Raw genomic sequence first — 16309 nt, 5'->3', positions numbered from 1 at the left:
AATGAATAACTATTCAAAGTCTGTATACATTTTCGGGGGGAGATACCCTGTATGTATGTCACCTCACATAATTGCCATTTTTTGTTTATTATGGTGGATGTGAGAACATTTAAAATCTACTCTCTTAGCAACTTTCAAGTATATAATACGGTATTGTAAACTATGGCCACCATGATAAACAAGTAATAATTAGAAGTTTGTACTCTTATACCAACATCTCCTCATTTTCCCCCACCCTCCTACCGAAGGCAACCATATGTCTGCTCTGTTTCTCTGAGTTTGGTTTTTTAGATTCCACATGTAAATGAAATCATATGGCATTTGTCTTTGATATAGTTCACTTAGCATAATGCCTCAAGGTCCCTGGTGTTGTTGCGAATGGCAGGATTTCTTTCTCATGGCTAGCAGTGTTGGAAAGACTACTCCTTGTAACACAAACCCTGTCTTAATATCTACTTTTTCAGTAACAAAGTTAATTTTGAACTGTTTACCTTCAATCCAAAACCTGGTCTAGGAAGAAAGATTTTGTAAATCGTTCAGGTCCTCTTGGACTTTGGGAATACGGAGAAATTTCTGATTATGTCTTCCCAGAAGGGGAGGAGAAATAGTGGCACCTGACAGTGACCAAAGACATTAACAAAAAGAATGGGGAATGGAATTTTAAATTTCAACACTTGAATCGAGATTAAAAATAAAATATGCCACAAAGTGTTTTGCCTATATAATAAGTGTTTTTTAACCTTTTCTCTCCTCCATGGTCTCGCTATCTAAAATTAGAAGGCTGGGTTGGGTGGGTGGGTGAGATGAAATCAACCAAAGAACTTGCATGCATATATGCATAACCCATGGGCACAGAGAGTAGGGTGGTGAAGGCCTGGGATGGGGGCCGGCTAGAAGGGGTCAGTAGGGAAAAGGGGGGACATCTGTGATACTTTCAACAATAAAGATGAAAAAAAAAATAGGCAAGTCATTCCATCCTGCTAAGCCTGTTTCCATGTCTGAAAATGGGAGTCAGGGGTACAGTTTTAAACCCCAAGTTTCCTTTCCGGCCTGTGTGGCCCTGCTCACACCTGCTCGCAGGGCTGACAGCGCCTACCACTTCCCAGCTCCGCTTTTCATTAGTAGATGGAGGTCTGCGGCTGCGGCTGCGGCAGTAATTTTCCCAGGACACAGGAAAGGTTACCTGAGAGTTTTTGCCGCCTGCAGAACCAACTGCTAAGCACTTGCCAGCACACCTCATCCCACCTTCTTTCCACCAGCGTGTACGGCAGGTCCCTGTATCCACGGCCTCACAGGAGTTTTTTTCCAACATTTCAGTTACCCGTGGTCACCTGTGGCCTGAAACTATGAAACGAAAAATTCCAGAAATGAACAACTCGTAAGTTTTAAACTGCCTGCTGTTCTGAGAATCCCCATGAAACCTTGTGCGACCTGAGACGGGACTTGGAAGTTTATGCAGCGTCTCCATGTTGTACACGCTCTTTGCCCTCAGTTAGCAGGTAGATGACACTGCATTGCCCCGCTTGTGGTCTGGTCCCCCTCATCTCACTTTACAGTGTCCCCAAAGCACTGAGCAGCGATACTGGCAATTTGGACCTGCCACAGAGAAGCACAAAGTGCTTCCTGCCCGTGAAAAGGTGGACATTCTCAACTTAATAAATAAGTTGTGTGCTGAGGTATCATGGTAAGAACCAATGTACCCATGCAGTTGTGAAGAAGGACAAATAATTTCGTGCTTGTGTCCCTGTCACACCTCAAATTGCAAAAGTTATGGCCAGGGAGCGTGACAAGTGCTCAGTTAAGATGAAAAAGACATTAAATGTGTGGGTGGCAGACATGAACCAAGAGGTATACAATAGGTCCTCAAATAACATTGCTTTGTTCCACTTGTTACAACGTCGATGTGGAAAAAATATCAACTCCAGGCTGCGGGGCTGCTGTCTGTGTGGGGTGTGCTCAATCCCTGTGTCTGCGTGGGTTTGCTCCTGGGACTCCAGTGTCCTCCCGCGTCCCAGAGTCATGCACTCAAGGGGCACAGTGGGGGCTCAGTGTCGCAGTCTGAGTGGGTGCATGGGGGTGAGTGGGCCTGTGTGGGGAGGGGACCCAGCTGGGATGCATCCTTCCTGGTGCCCTGAGCTGCACCTGTGAACCTGAACTGAAGTAGGTGGGTTGGAAAATAAGTATCGTTTTAATTCATCTCTCTTACATGTATGGATAGCTCACATTTATTTCAATGTTTAATATTAGAAGTGTTTGGGGGTCTTTACGTAGAAGTTTAGTGATGTTTTTGTGACCAGAAGTATGCCCTAGGAACTTGTTTGTATCCATTGGCCTGTGGTAACATTGGTTTTCTTATATGTCATTTTGTTTACGTTGAAGTCGTAGTTTCCTATTGAGGATGTTAAGTGAGGACGTACTGTGTGCATCTGTACAGGTCGGGTTCAGCGTCACCTGCAGTTCCAGGCATCCCTGGGGGTCTTGGATACGAGGAAATACCGTGCATGAAAATGGATACTTCTCTTATGTCCTCAGCAGAGAGTTTTTACTGGGTTGGATTTATATCTTGTGAGAAGACAGGCAGAGGCAAGAAAAATGCAACCGCACTTACTTTCCCAAGAAACACAGTTTCTGTGATTTAAGATCCCCTCACGCGCCATTTATCTCTCACCATCTGCGGCTCAGAGAACTTAGTCATCCTCCTGAATACACGTCTTCCAGTTCCTTTGTGGTCCCTTCCCAACCCATTCATCTCCTGCCCGAGACTCTTTTAAGGATAACAAACCAATAATGAGCATGGCAATTAACAGTTTACAAATTGCTCCCAGAGCTTTATTTCATTTTGTCTGCACAACTCTCCTATCAGTGGTGGCTGTATTGTCCATATTTTTCAGTGGAGAAAAATGAGATTCAAGAGCAAGTACAACCCCCTGTGTCTTTGAACGACTACCCTCTTTCACAACCTTGAGGTAATCGGTCAATAGTACCCTTTATCTCCGTGCTTAATTATTTCCTTTCAAGACCTTTCCCCCTGGTCCTATAAACATGCTCAGGTCTCAGGTCAAGAAATAATCTGACCTGTAGTTACTCTCCATTAATCATCCAGTCTGTGACTTTCCTTTGTCAGTCTGTTTCTAGCAAGACCAGTGAACACGCACTATATTCATGTGCTCTTCCCTTCCTCTTCCTTTCACTCGCCAACCACTCCTCAAAAGGGAGACAGTACAGAGATGGCATAAAATCACATATTCTCAAGTCCAACAGCCCTGCATTTAAATCCTAGTTCTGCCACAGATTAGCTTCGTGACCTTGAATAAAAAACTCTCCTATAACCCTTAGTTCTGGTCTATCGGGAAGTATAGCACCCATGTCGCAGGACACTTGTGGGATTTCAGGGTACATGGAGAGTTTTAGCCCAAGACCTGATTGTCAGGAAATGTCAGTCATTACTGTTGGATTTGACATTATGGAATATTGAGGTGTTGTTATTTTATTTTCCTTTGGCATCCATGGCTGTGTACTCAATGGGTCTTCTCATTTCTTATGTGGCTAATTTCCTCTGTGGACTTTAAGTCTCTGTTATGATTCCTTGAAATTTTATTACCTCTTACACGTGGGAGTTCCCACTAGGGTTGCATCTCTGACCGACTGCTCTTGTTGCCACACATTGTAAGTTAATCCGTTGGCTTCTAGAATAATTTATAGATAGTGGCTCCCAAATGCATGTCTTTTATCAGACCCCTTTTTTTTAGCATCAAGGTCATATGTCTGTACTTGGATGACTAAGAGCAACTCCAACTCATTCGGTCCCAAATAAGACTCATCAGCATAATTTCCAAACCTGCCTTTACTCTTTTCTATTTCAGTTGATGGCTTTACTATTTACCCGGTTATCCAATCTAGGACTATACCTATTGGACTTGACTTTTCTCCCTGATTCTTTGTGATCTTGAAAAATTTTCCCACCTCTATCTTTATTATCTGTCATTATAGTGGCTGAGTGGTTATCTTATTTGGAAACAAATCTATTTGCAAATGTGGTTAAGCTAAGGATCTTGATATAAAAACCTACTAGATATTCCAGATGGGTCCAAACTGGTGTGACAAGAATCCTTATAAGAGACAGAGTGAGTTTTAAGACACACAGAGGAGGAGGTACTGTTAAGGCAGAGGCCGCAACTAGAGCGATGCCACAGCAACCCAAGGAACAGCGAGGGACGCAAGAGCCATCCCTTTCTGGAACCCTAGATCAGGCAAGAAGTGGATTTTTCTCAAGAAACTTTGGAGGGGTATGGCCCTTCCAACACCTTCATTTCCAGCTTCTGTCTTCAGAACTTTCACAGTTCTTTCTTGTGTGTGTGTGTGTGTGTGTGTGTGTGTGTGTGTGTTAATCCTCACCTGAGGATTTTTTTTCTATTGCAGAGAAAGTGGGAAGGAGGGAGGGAAAGGATATTTATAGAGAGAGAAACATCAATGTGAAAGAGACACATCCATTGGTTGCCTCCAGCACATTCCCCCAAGGGACTGGGGGGGTTGGGGTGAAACCAAAACCCAGATATGTGCCGTTGACTGGAAATTGAACCTGAAGCCCTTTGGTCTGCAAGCCAGCACTGTAACCACTGAGTGACGCTGGTCAGGGCTCTCATAGCTGTTTTAAGGCACTAAATTTGTGCTGATATTTTACAGTGACCACAGGAACTGATACAGTCCTCTTCCCTCCAATCCCACTCTCATGCCTGTGTTCTGATTCAGCTGGATAACTGCAATAGCCCCGTCTCTCCCCCTATTTCCAGTCTAGTCTCCCTTAAAGCTGCCAGACAATAGATGCAAATTAAGATCATGCCACTCCTCTGCATAACAGACTTAAATATCCTTAACATTGTTTTTAAGTCATCCAGAATCTGATGTTTCTAGCCTCTCTGCAGCCACACTTCACCCCTCACTTCATGCTTCATCAACATTGACTATGGTAATTGCCATCTAGTTTTTTATGCTTTTTTCATGTTTATTTTCTTTTCCACTCCTTTGTTACTCTGAACTTAAAACACATTTTAATAGTTTAACTCTGTTTAACCTCTATTCCTCGGTCCACTGTCAGCTGCTTGGGAGCAGAAAGCATATCTTACTTTTCTAGCACCGGCTTCTCTAGTAAATCTTACTTACTTTCCGAATCTCCAGGTGTTCCTGGCACCTGGGTGGAAATAGATGCTCAGCAAAAGTAGATTGCTGAACAGCTAAGATTAAAATGGTCTGCTCGTCCAACTGAACAAGAGTTGTCGCCGTGCCCTTATCATGATGACTTTAATTCTACCTTTATATCCCTTTATATCACTGTTTATCCCTCCACTTGCTATTTATTCCTCAATCACACATGCACGCACATGATTGTGTGCCGGGGTTCTTGTCCCAGCATTAAGAAGGGTTCAGCAATCTGGAGAAGGGGCTGTGTGTAACTTAAAGAGTCCAGAGATGAAATATAAGGCATTTGGGGGTCAGAGAGCCTAGCTTAAGAAACTAAGATCTCTTTGTCTCAGGACCCCATGCTTTTTATAAACACAAATTGTCCTGAGGCATGGTGGTGATATACACTTCAAAGCTCTACGTTTCCTATACAGATTGGAAGAATTAGCCTATGGCTGTTCAGGTGTTTGGCCAGTAGGAGGCAATAACATGTAGATTAAGATGCCCTGAGCTGTCTGGCAGCAAGCAATCAATTTATGCATCCTTTTCAAGTTTGGGGCAATGCCCTTCAGCCACTCCAGATGATTCAGCCCTTGCTGACATGCTAGAATTGGCTTCTGACAATTGTGTATATTTATTTATAAGTATATATGTATATGAACACAAGTATCCATCTAAATACATGTATAACCATGTACATAAAACAAATGTATATAAAAATATATGTATAATATATATATATTTATATATAAACCAATATATATATATTATATATATTTATAAATGCTTGATATATAGTTATACATATATATATGTATACATATATTTTGTACATATGTGTTTGTCACAGGTATCGTCATTTCACATTTTTGAGTGAATGTATAGAAAAAATGCTTTGGAAGAGGATAATAATAGATGTAGCTGTAAATCACACAATTTTAAAGCTGAAGCTCACTTAGCAATTAGTGGTCCAGTCCCTTTATTTTACAGATGAGAAATTTGAAACTCAGTGAAGGGAATTGACTGGCCTGTTGCTACTTGGTGAAATAGGAAGAGAATTGAGACAAGATCTGTGGTCAGCTGATACAGGGCCTGTGTGCTGTTTCTTTTCTTTCCCTCGATATGACACACAAGATTTAGCTCTGACATTCTCTGAGATGTCTCTAACTCCATTGCTTAAGACTCTAATAAAATGATTTATTTCCTTCCTGACACTTTTTGGTCAACCCCTAATCTCCATCACCCTTGCCAATTTCCGCATGAAATTTTAAAATCCCATTCTCTTGGGAATGCGGAAGATGTGCTATCTAAGTGCCCAAGTTAGAGGGGGTCTCTTCAATGACTATGACCCTAATAAAATTTATAACGTGGCCAGGCTTTGCAATTGGTGGTGACAACTAAAGAATTACCCCCAATAAATGTTTGACATGATTTTGAGAGCAATAAAATATTTTATATTTTGCCCACAGTGTTCTCTGGGAAGTAAGATTGTAAAGGGACATTGAAAGGCAAGATAATGATGCCATAATTCTTTCTGGGGGAGATTGTGGTTATCCAACACTGGATAAATTTCTCTTCAGATATGAAGATGTGTCAGACTGGGCTATGAGTCACTGTTCTCCGCATCAACAATTTTAGGATCCTTGGAAAACAGTCTTGTGAAAGGAGGTATGCAGTTTTGGATAAGGAACAATTTCCTGAACTCTGCCATCACAATTTTGATAAAGATTCTTTTCTGTGAGGCAGCAATTCTTGACATTTGGCTTGTTTGCCTTTCCCAGTACCTGAGGATTTCTGTATTTAATCCCAAAATGCAAGAGTGTGAAGGAAGCTTAGAAGGAAGCTTAAAGCTTACGCCAGTTTACCTCAGTCAGTTGATTGGATACTCTTTAATATTCCTATCAAGAAGTCACCAGTCACCCGCCTGGTGTGGCTCCGTGGTTGAGCATCTACCTATGAACCAGGAGGTTATGGTTCGATTCTGGTCAGGGCACATGCCTGGGTTGCAGGTTTGATCCCCAGTATGGGGCACACAGGAGGCAGCCTATCAATTATTCTCTCTCGCTCTCTCTCTCTCTCTCTCTCTCTCTCCCTCCCTCCCTCTCTCTCTCTCTCTTCCTCTCTGAAATAAAAATATATTTTTTAAAAAGTCACCAGTCCAATTTCATGCAGATTTTTCTGTTGATTAGGAGCTCCCTGACTCATGAGGCTGACCAAATATATTCCCGGAAATGATGACTATGAAAACTGTCTGCTTACCTGTGCTATGGCTTCCATAACATTTGATGACCCTATTTCTTTCCTCTAGAGCAGCGGTTCTCAACCTGTGGGTCGCGACCCCTTTGGAGTCGAACGACCCTTTCACAGGGGTCACCTAAAACCATCGGAAAGCATATATATAATTACATACTGTTTTTGTGATTAATCACTATGCTTTAATTATGTTTAATTTATAACAATGAAAATACATCCTGCATATCAGATATTTACATTGCAATTCATAACAGTAGCAAAATTACAGTAAAGAAGTAGCAACGAAAATAATTTTATGGTTGGGGGTCACCACAACATGAGGAACTGTATTAAAGGGTCGGGGCATTAGGAAGGTTGAGAACCACTGCTCTAGAGCCATGTGTGTTTATATAAAATCCTTCCTTTCTGTGATAATCCTCATATATTTTAAGACAACATTCACTTCTAACCATTCACGGACAAACCCCACTGGAAACTTCCAAAGCTTCCATTATGTTCCAAAGGGGTCAGCATTGTGCATTGACACAGAGGGTAGGTTCCCATTATATTGGTTTGGAGTCCCCTAGAAACAAGATCTTGAGATTCAAGATCAGGTAGTTTATTAGAGAGGTGATAAAAAAAAAAAAAAAAAGCATCTGTACATGATGAAGGAAGTGGAAGCAGGTTAGGAAGGAAACCAATAAAAAATGAGTTATCAAGCAAGTTACTGCTGAGGACAACTACTGTAAAGGCTGCTGTGGCCAATGTGGAACACACGCCTCAGGGTTATCCATGAAGAGGGAGCTGAGATTTTTATCCACCCCCAGCTACCAGTCATTGCTGGAGAAATGCTTGAGGGCTGCTCTTGAGGAATATTGATGGCCCACCACTACGGACTAGGAAGAGTAGGCTCCAGCAGCCAGCGAAAACCCTCCAGCAAAGGGTGTGGGTGCTGGCAGTCGGAAGTCAGCCAACTTAGATGAGAAAGACATGGGCCGAGGGGATATGGATAGGCCGTTTCCCTGACTCCCATTCCATGTTAGCCTGAAGAGGGGTGACATCCAACGGCGAAAACACAGCACACTGACCCTGGGCCATCGTACAGGAAACGCCCATCTCCCGTGGCCCTGCTCACTGGACAGGAGGCGTGGAAACGGAGGCAGGATCAACGGTGTAAAAAGTAGACCATGTTCCCCTTGCACCAACTCTAATAAATCCAGATCAACACAGCAGGGATCTAAAAGCTATGGCCCGTGTGCCAAATCCTGCCTGTTTCCATTTGAATTACGAGCCAGGTCAGAAGAAAATTTTAAAAAAAGAATTCAATTTCAAGATGTCTGAAAATTATATGAAATTGAAATTTCAGTGGGTATAAATAAAGTATTTTTGGGATACAGCCACACTCGTTCATGTGTGTGTAGTCTATGGCTGCTTTCACACCACGACAGCAGAGTTGAGTAATTGCGACAGAGAACATATGGCTTACAGAGCCTAACGTGTTTACCATGTGCCCCTTTCTAGAAAAGCTCTTCTGGCCTCTGTTCTAGTGCCTTGCATACGTCTAGTCTGTACAGGTGAGATGAGAAGACAAAAATCTTAAAGAGAGTTTGAGATTAACATTGAAGCAAATGGGACTAATTAAATCTAAGGGAGTGCTCTAGTATCTAAAAGTGGCTCAGGAATAAGGGAACAAGACCAAGATGTTTCTACTGAGACTTCTGCAGAGTAAAGTTGGGCTGTTGTTGGCGGATTTAAAACTGTTTCATGTTGATACCTGAGAGTGTGAATGCCCATACTTACACCTTGGTGTATATATTTACATTTTTTCTGTCTCCTCCCATTTCAAAAGGAACCCCATGTCCTTATGGGGTCTTCAAAGCCAAATCCTATCTACACCTTTGACCAGCTCAACTAGCACCCTCTTTTTTTTCTTTCTAGGACTCTTTATTCCCTTGTCTCCACTCTACTTCTCTTCCTCAGACACACCAGCTCTTTTTCTCTCAGAGCCCTGTCTATTTTTTTTCCTTTCATTCCAGACATCCTTCTCCCACAGGTCTTTGACCAACCGATTCCTTCTTGTTTCAGTTCACAGTCAAAATGCCACCCTTTAGGGAAGCCATCGAAACAGGCTTCATCCTACCATCCAATTTGCTTTCTTCAGAGCATTGACCCCTAGCTACAGTTACCTGCATATTTATCTCAGTACTTCCTCATCACCTATAGAAGATAGACTGTGAACTTCAGAAAAGTAGGTTTTATCTCTCTCATTCTTCACTGCATTCTTGGTGTCTTAAAAGGTTACAAATTGTTCTCTCAATTTTGCTCTAAAAATAGTCTTACTTTTTAAAAAAAAAGATAATTGAGCATTTAAAGCAAAAATAATCATGTATTTGGGGGTTTAAAAGTTAAAGTAAAATGTCTGACAAACATAGAACAGAGGTCAGGAAAGAGACATGAAAGCATGCTACTGTTAGGTTCTTATACATGAAGCAGTATGTCAGTTGAAGGCAGATTGCAACAAGTGATAGCATAAACCCTAAAATAATTATTAAAATAATACATCGAAGAGACTAACCTAATAAGCCAACAAAAGAGATAAGACAAAATCATGGAAAGTATTCAATTAGCCCAAAAGAAATCAGAAGAGGAAAAGGGGATTAAAGAAAAGATGGGATAAATATTAAGCAAATAGCAAGTAGTTGCTTCAAACCAAATCACATAAATAATTGCATTAAATGTAAATTGTCTCAATATTCCATTTAAAAGGTAACAATTTCCAAAACAGATAAAACAACAAGACCCAACTATATACATCAGGTCCTTGAATAATATTGTTTCATTCAATGTTGTATCATGATAAAGTTGATGAGATATCCTAGGAACCTAAGGCTTGTTTATATCAATTAGCCTATGGAAAAATTGGTTTCATTATACATCATTTCACTTAAAGTAGCAACAACATTAAGGCGGAATTTACTATACTATCTATAAGAAACATGCTTTAACTCTAAAGAGGCACAAATAAGTCACAATTAAAAGGATGAGGAAAGATATATCACACAAAACAAAAGCTAGAGTGGCTATAGTAATATCAAAAAAGTACCATCAAGAGAGACAAATAACCTTTAAGAAAGGTGGCAAAAGTATTTATTCCTTTGTGTGAGTTTGAAAAAAAATTATAAATTAAAGAAAAATTGTATATATTAGGCACTCGAAATACTTGTAGAGTAAATGAATGAATAAATAAATGAATATACAGATTTTAAGAAATCAGACAGGATAGAAAAATCATAGAATGTTCAATGATGTCATTTGGTTTAGTGTTGTTGGCCTCACAGACCCAGGAATGAGTCCCAGCTCTGCTGTTTAAATTAATATTTAATGACCGTAGGCAAATTTCTCAATCTCTTTGAACCCATTTCTTTATTTCTAAGTTGGGATAACAATACCTACCTGTGTGAGGGTTTGTACAAATTAATTGGATATTAATGCTTGCAAAATCTCTAGGTGCAGTAATTCCTCACTTAACATTGTCAGTAGGTTCTTGGAACTGCAGGAAAACAATGTTTAAGGAAACCAATTTACCGTGCAATTTCTACTTTACCAACCTGCCTCCATCTTAACATCAGACATAGGCTGTGGTATTCTCCAGAGACCTTGGAAGTTAAATGAAATGTTGTTTGTAAAAAAATCCCTTTGCTAACCAAACAATGTTTGTGGGAAACATTTTTGCAGCAAACCCCGTGCTGTTGTCATTCCCCCAGCAGCCTGCAGTCCAGGCGGAGCTCATCAGCACAGAGCAATCATGCTCTCAAGCACTTTTTTATAATCCCATTCTGAGCCCTTCCATGTCCTGAGACTTTAACGCTCACTCTAAATAAAGTAGAAAAATGTCTATGTTGTCTAGGCCCCTCTCGCTTCCCCCTTGAATATCTCCTGAGAATGGATCTTCTGTCTCTGGAGCAACCCAGGTTCTGCAGAGAGAAACACTGTGAAAGCAAGGATTACTCTGCATTAAATAATAATTGGCTTAGGGAGTTGTGATTTGACTATACTTGTGTGTGGCAGGGAATTAGACCAAGAAGCAAGGTGGGAAATACAATAGAACACCACCATGTATTAGAAGAAGCAGTGGGCTGGGAGTTCAGAGGCCTGGGTTTTAATGTCCATTCTACCAACAGATCTCTGAGTGGCTTTGGGGAATTCCTGAAACCACCTTGGAAGTCACTACCAGGAGGAGGTTGGAATAGTTTGTCTTCTTCCCTTCCTAATCTATCTTGCTAGGACATGCATCAGATATAAAAGGGGAGATGAGAGAAAGGCAGGCATAAAGGGCTCAGGGGCATTTATAAGAAGGAGTGACGAGAGGAGCTTAAACCAAACTAGAAGGAAGACAGGGATGACATTCAGACTGCGTCAGCAGGGGAGGCTGGGTGGACGTTGCAGATCACTCGGGGAGATGTGGTGCACGAGAGGCTCAGGAATGAGGCAGCTGAGGAGATTGGCTTATATGCTTGAAGGGTCTCCATGAAATTATGTTAATAAAATTTGCACACAGGTTGCCCCTTCCTCATGCCTTCTGCCGCCTGGCAGATTATCATCCAGGCTGGAGTGTTTCTGATCTCATCTTCTTTTCTTCCCCGAAAGAGACAAGGGGGACTGAGACCATCTGTTCTGGGGTTCCCCTCTGGTTACACCCCAACCAGGGGCCTTCTGTGGGACTGAGGGAGCCATGTCTCCATAACTTCTCTCCTCTTGCAAAAAAATAAATAAACCTGTAAATCCAGAGTCTCACATGTACTAGCCTCTTGTCCCCAGTCAAAAGCACCGCCCCCACCCGACCACCAAGCACACAGCTGGCAACAGTGCTGTTTCCATGGCGATAATGGATGGCAACAGGCAGTAATCAAAAAGGGTCACTGGAGTCATAAGTCATTACAGATTGCATTTAAAGGGACAGTGCCACCTTTAAAATGATAAATGACTTCTTTATAGCCTCCCCTTGTTCCGGTCTCCCAGAAAACCAGGTTTATTGGCCATTTGTTTAGCATATTTGAATTTTTCCCCTCAATGTGGGCAGTGGAATCCAGTTGGCCCATATTTCCATCAGGATATTCTAAGCACAGTTGATAGCTGCCCACCTATAGTTTAGGACACATGAAAAGGCAGCCCAGCCAAAAATGAAGCCTTTCCTTTATCCCCGGAAGTACCTAAAATTTCTTTCTTTTGTTCCCTTTTTATTGAATTTATTGGGGTGACACTGATTAACAAAATTATACAGGTGCCGGGTGCACAAGTGCACCACACAGCATCTGCACCCTGCATTGTGTGTCAGCTGAGATTTCGTGTGACAGATTCATCGACCTGGTTCCTTTTTTTAAAAAATATATTTTTATTGATTTCAGAGAGGAAGAGAGAGGGAGAGAGAGACAGAAACATCAATGATGAGAGAGAATCAGTGATCGGCTGCCTCTTGCACGCCCCTGCTGGGGATCGAGCCTGCAACCTGGGCATGTGCCCCAACTGGGAATCAAACCATGACCTAGTGGTTCATAGGTGGATACTCAATCGCTGACCCATGCCAGCCAGACTGATCCCCCTTCCCTTTTTATTGAATTTATTGGGGTGACACTGATTAACAAAATTATACAGGTGCCGGGTGCACAAGTGCACCACACAGCATCTGCACCCTGCATTGTGTGTCAGCTGAGATTTCGTGTGACAGATTCATCGACCTGGTTCTTTAAAGGCACTGAGTTCCAAGAGTCATCATGAAAGTCAAACAGTTCTAGAAATTTGACATCCACTGACATGTTAGCTACATTTCAGACTAAGAATGATAGTACTTCGTGTGGAATGTGGGCTCAGAATACATGGGTTTAAGTGTCAGCCATGTCCCCAAAGTGGTGACCTTGGGCAAAGCCTTTAAAATGTTGAGCATCAGTGTGTGCATCATTAGAGATAATAATACTTAGCTTGGAAGGTTGCTGTGAGCATCAAACGAGATAATAGATTAGGGAATAGCATATAAACCAATAAAATACTTTTTAAACATAGTATTGCAAAATACTAAGTTTGCAAGGGACTGTGTAGTCATCTGGTACCAATAAAGTATGCTTCTGCTTTAAATAAGGCTGGTAGGGGTGGGGTGTTTTACTGTGTGACTTGGAGGACATCACTTGTCTTTTCCGAATGACTTGTTTCCCAGTCTGTAAAATGGGCGTGGTATCTCTGCCTCATGCATGGCTGGGTGGTAGTGAACCTCAAGTTAAATAGCCCACAGGCAGGTGTGCACATACACACTGCTCAGTGTTACCCAAGTGCCAGCTACAGTCATTCAGAAAGCAGCTTGTCAAATCAAGATCGGGCTCGTAATGACATTCAACATTTCTTTTCTTTCTGTAGACCTTCCACTTCAGACCTAAAGTAGTGCCTCATTAAAGTCCAGTTCTCCATGATGTTAAAATTAATTCCTCATCCCACCCCATAATTTACACTTGTGACTTCACTGTTCCTTCTCCGTCTCCAAAGGTAAATACTCTCCAATAGGCTTATTGACAACCCGAGATCAAATGAACGTGTTAATATGAAACAGACATTCATTTGATCTCAGGTGTAAGGTGGATTGGTCCTCAGGTGGCTTTTACATAACAGGCCTTCCTCATGGCAAAACATAGTCATTTTTGAGATATCTCAGTGAACTAAGTTTTGAACTAAATTGCTTGCCATTAATATTTCTTTCTGACTGTTGGTCTCAGTTTTTTAATTAGGTAACAGCCAAGGCAGGGTGCAATTTAGATACACAATGATCCATCTTCTATGTGAAGAGATTATTAGTAATATTGGTGATTAATTATGCATGTCACCTCGCAGAGGTCCTAATGCAAGTGAAAATCAGCCACAGCAACCTAAGAAATTGAGCTCTGCATATTCAGATACTGGGAAATGTGTGTTCATGGCCCCTCAGTATCTTTACTGCATAAATCTTATCATTAAATTCACCTTTTAAATTAGCTCACATTGGGATGCATATTGAAAAAAATTTTAAAAAAAACCAACAATTAACAAACAAAAAAAAACTTTGCACTGTCTTGCATCCAGAGCTTTAGAAAATTATATTTTATCTGAAAATAGCATCCTAAAGGTTTTATCACATGCTTTCTTATATTACTGCTAGAGGCCTAGTGCATGAGATTCATGCACTGGGGTGGTTGGATGCAGGGGAGGTCGCTCTGCCTGGCCTGCGCCCTCTCACAGTCCAGGAACCCTCGGGGGATATCTGTCTGCTGGCGTAGGCCCGATCCCCCCAGGGCCGTGGTTGACAAACCGCAGCTCGTGAGCCGCATGCAGCTCTTTGGCCCCTTGATTGTGGCTCTTCCACAAAATACCATGTGCGGGCATACACGTACAGTGCGATTAAAACTTCATGGCCCATGCACAGAAGTGGTCATTTTGTGGAAGAGCCAGTATTTGGCTCAAGGGGACAAAGAGCCACATGTGGCTCGCAAGCTGCGGTTTGCCGAGCTGCAGTTTGCCAACCAGTGCCCCAGGGGATTGGGCCTAAGCCGGCAGTCAGACATCTCTCTTGCAATCTGGGACCCCTTACTCCTTACTGACTGCCTACAGCGGAGGCAGAAGAGGCTCCCGCCACTGCCACTGCACTCACCAGCCATGAGCCTGGCTTCTGGCTGAGTGGCGCTCCCCCTATGGGAGCGCACTGACCACCGGAGGCAGCTCCTGCATTGAGCATCTGGCCCCTGGTGGTCAGTGCACATCATAGCGACCGGTCATTTGTGGGTTTGGTCTATTTGCATATTAGGCTTTTATTATATAGGATAGAAACTTAATTTGGATTCCTTTATTGCATCAAACTCTTCAGGCTTAAAGGTGATATATTATTCTAAACCACTATCTTAATTGTTAGTATTATCGTCATTATTACCGTTGAATTGCTCTTACTCAGACTGATTTGATTTTATATGTCAATGTTATAAATCGGCTGTTCCAGAAATGGTCTTACATGTTTTTGCATTTACTTATAGCAAATCTCTGTTCCTGTTTCTGAGAGGGGTGATTCACCTGTTTACCGCATTTAACAGAAAAGAAAAGTGGAGGCGAGGCTGCCTGGAGACATTGCAACAGTCCTTTTTTCTCCCGCCTGACCACACCGCCCATGTGCATTGCCTGCAGGCTATCCTGCACCCAGACATCCAGTGCAGCCCAGTTCCTTTATCTTTCATGCTCATTTCCTACTGTGGAGCTAATCCTATAAAAGAAGGGCGCACTGGATCTCTAACTTCTCCTCTTGGCACACAGTCCATCCTGCTCCCTCCCAGCTGCCACCTGCTGACAGCAGCGTGGCCCTGGGTGTGTCTGTTTCCAGCCTCGCTCTGATCGCTGCAGTTAAAAGCAATCTTCTTGGTCTCGGCACTGTGAACACCTTGCATCTCATAGCGCTGTGCTGTGGGGCGCCGTCCTGCTCATTGTGAATGTCAGGCAGCATCTTTGGCTTGACCCACTCAGCAGCTCCCCCTTCCAGTTGTGGCAACCCAGACTGTCCCCTGTGGAGCAAAACCACCCCCTTTTGGGAACCACTGGTACACAGAGAGGTCAGAACCAAAATATTCATAGTCCTAACTCTCAGGACTAACTAAAAGCCTGTTTAGTAGAGGATGTACGATAATCAAATGTTGGTTAGAATTTGAGCTATTTCAAAAAGATGACTTAATTGTAAATGAATTAAAGTGGAGTAAGATCAGAGGTCAATGAAGAAGAACTGCAACAAGCCGGGATAGAGCTAATGAGGTCCAGAACTATAGCAAGGGCAATAAGAACAGACATAGAAATAAGAGGTTTTGATTTGAGAACTATTTTAGCAATAAACGTTGTGGGGCTCAGT

Source organism: Myotis davidii, unplaced genomic scaffold (assembly GCF_000327345.1).
Source record: "Myotis davidii unplaced genomic scaffold, ASM32734v1 scaffold866, whole genome shotgun sequence".
Classification (NCBI taxonomy): Eukaryota; Metazoa; Chordata; class Mammalia; order Chiroptera; family Vespertilionidae; genus Myotis; species Myotis davidii.
This window is presented reverse-complemented; position numbering follows the sequence as displayed.